The sequence below is a fragment of the Pollicipes pollicipes genome, unplaced genomic scaffold (genome assembly GCF_011947565.3).
Source record: "Pollicipes pollicipes isolate AB1234 unplaced genomic scaffold, Ppol_2.1 Scaffold_7262;HRSCAF=8765_pilon_pilon_pilon, whole genome shotgun sequence".
In the NCBI taxonomy this organism is placed as follows: domain Eukaryota; kingdom Metazoa; phylum Arthropoda; class Thecostraca; order Pollicipedomorpha; family Pollicipedidae; genus Pollicipes; species Pollicipes pollicipes.
In genome coordinates, this window is record NW_023597055.1 from 4,939,731 (window position 1) to 4,943,093 (window position 3,363).

Genomic DNA, 3,363 nt, shown 5'->3' on the forward strand with positions numbered 1-3,363 from the left:
CTTCTAAGCGCGGCTCTCCGCCGCCACCTCGCCAGAGGCGGGGTCGTTGACAGCGGTATCAGCTGACTGCCCGGGCCCGCAGGGCGTGTGACGTCACGATGTCGGCGCGAGCTCCGTCAGCGGTGCGGGCACCTCCGGCTGGAGGATACTGACGCCCTTTCATGAGGTTAAATCAGGAGAGAAGAGCGCTAGGAATGATTAATATGTGCTGCATGTGCATTCCAAAGCATTGGTTGAACTATTTCAAGTAAATTGCCTATTGGAATTTTATTCCGGAGTAGTAATGCCTTGCTGAATGATTTTGGCCGGACAGCGCGGCATTAGAGACTTGTTGCAGAAGGGATCAGGCATCTACCCAATTCGAGATCACTTCTTGCTCAGGCAATCCGTGTGCGAGGAACACGAAATGAAAATGCGACTGTGAACGTTTGAAAGTAATATGCTAGACGCTCAGCATAATTGCAACACACAGGATGCTTTTCAAATTCTAACATCCGGCACAACTCAGCGAATGCAAAGCAGTAACGCTGCCTGCCGGCCTCGTGGTGCCTTCCTGTAAAAACCAAGGCGCGGTGAAGAAGCCACGGCCTCCGCCGGCGGCCGAGTTCTCTGTGGAGCGCGCTGACGAAGTCGAGGCACGTCCGGCCGTCCTCGGCCGGCGTAACGGTATCCGGAAAGGGTCAGTGACCTTGTAGCCACAGCGTCTCTGGAAACAGGACGGGAGGCTCAATAATAGATCGCCGCGCTCAGCAGGCGATGAGAGTGTGCCGGGGAGGTTCATGTCGTCTTCGGTACTTGCACGTTTTCGAGGCGCGTGTTAATGCTTGACAGCAGGTGAGATCAGACAGCAGAATCTTGAAGGCAGGTGATGACAGAGTTGGCTGTCAACTGTCAACTGTGAGCTGTCAACTGACAGCGCGATGGCAGCCCAAGCGTTTTCTGAAATGAAAGACGGATTTGGCACGCGCCAGCTCATTCAAATGCTCCAGTGGCTTAGTTTGCCGAATCTTAAGATATCGCCGCTGGCCTTCAGTTTGCTGTCGTAACTGACACACATCTCGAAAGGCTGCGTTCATGATGGCGACAGTACAATGACGCCAGCTGACATCGCCGCGCTAGGACTGACGTCACGTTTTGCCAACACCCCTTGGGGGCGGCACAGCCGGCGCGCTCCCGCGTCGCGTGACTGGCTCGTGTTACGCTCTCGGTCGCTGTGCACAGGCGTAGCCCCGTCCTTCACGCGTCACCCTCATCTGTGGACGCCCGGCTCTCGGACAATGGACCTGGGTGAGACTGAGCGTAATGCAGCCAGTGCCCAGCCCGTCACTTCAAAGGACGCTGTGCTGCCGGTTGCCCTGAGGCTTCTCTCCTTCAAGGCTTTCACCTAGGCGTTCACTTACCAATTAGTTCAACAGGCGTTGTGCAGGCCAGCTGAAAAACATCTGCTCACGGTTGCAATCTGCATTGCATTGCAGTTGCTTTTCTCATTGATGTCATCGCGCGTAAGTCAAAATGAATATGCCGGACTTTTTCGCCACGTGGGAAGTTATTTCGATATCTCGCGGACATAAGTGCATGTAAATCAACGGCATGAGTTAGGCTGTCAGACAGGATGTCTTGTTCTTCCCACAGAGACCACTTAACACAATACGCTCTACCTTTTACCTAGTCATTTACGACAGCTTTGAAAAGACCGGTTAAGCTTATCGAAGCATCTCTGTTACACATCGACATTTACTTCAGTGTTCATCACTGCCAAAGAGGTAACCTTCTCTTTTACCATCTATGAGCTCCATTTGAAACTCAGTTCCAACCATTGTGCGCGCGGGCTGCAAGCACCGGAATTTGATTTCGCTCTCCGCGCAGTATGTGCCAAGCCTCACTCTCTCAGCGTGGAAAGCTTTCGCTGTTCGCCCAGGCACTCCACTAAGTGTCCAGTTAAGGCTTACGTCGACGGCCGCAGCCCACGAACGTCACGTGATTACGGCGGTAATCGTCAGATCTGCTGCGGGGCTTTTCTTTCCGCGGCGCGGGTTCGTGCGGCTCGTAACAAAGCAAAATGTTCGTTTCCACCATTTACCGGAACCCGTTCAACCCATGCAGCCGGATCTGCCCTGTTGTAATGCCCTAAACATCCTCCTAGCCGGGTTGCCAGGAGTTCCCATGCAATGGCGGATACGGAACCCCTCTCCTTTCAGTGTTCCTTGTTTTTGAATCTGTCTTTGTTTTGTTTTTATTTTTGTTTTCCGGATCACGTCCAGCAGGAAACGAAGCAGACGCCGGCCTTGGCGCTGACTTGACGATGGCTGGTTCGTCTTCAATGCGCCACAATAAATGATGGCTTGTGGCGCTCTCAGAGACTCTGCACACATGTTTGGGAAGATATAGCAGAGGATGAACTGGCTGCGGTCACTCACTGTAGCTCAATATTTTACATCACACCTCTCGTACGGTGATAGCGTGGAAGCTTGGCTGGAAAGAAGTTCAGTTCCTGGAGACGGAGCGTGAGGATTTTTTGGGACGTTCCTGCGCGTTTGCTTCCACAAGCGCAACTGTACGATGCAATGGCCTCGCGATACGGGCACAGATCTTGGAATATAATAGCCCCAAAATTAGGCCCATGGCACGTAGCGCATGGATGAAAAAGACTCCCGTTCGACTGCATCACCTGGCTGCTTGCAGTCAAAACACCATCAGATACAACGTGCCCAGGTAAAGTGGCGCTGCTGCATCCCTCGACCTCCTGAGATGACGTCATTACCTCGTTTCAGGACCACGGGCTCCGTGGTCTGTATTTCTTCAGGACATATGCCTGTACTTAGGGAGAGCCCGACACTGCTGCCAACGTACCCTCGCGACCAGTGCACTGTGCCAGGATGACCCCATCTTTGTACTCCTGACGTGATACCGCAGTATTTCAGGACATGTCCTGACGTGCCGCCGTGATGTTTCAGGAGGACATGTCACGTGCTGCCGCGGCATTTCAGGAGGACATGTCCGTGCTGCCGTGGTATTTCAGGAGGACATGTCCTGACGTGCCGCCGTGATGTTTCAGGAGGACATGTGCCACGGAGGACATGTGGTGGTACAGGCGTCCTGACGTGCCGCGTGCGGACATGGCCAGCGGCGTGGGCACGTGTCGGCGGACCAGGAGCGGTTCGAGTCGGAGGCCATCTACCGGTCGCGCACCCAGGGCCTCTTCAGGACCTGCTTCCCAGAGAGCCGCCCCAAAGGAGGTGAGTGAGCAGCAGGCCCCGTCGGCTCCCTGCAAACCAGCACAGACCAGCAGGCGTTGGTTTGGTCATTCGAATATTAGCAGAGCATGGTGCTCGCATTAAGGCGCAGACTGAGACAATGAGCATA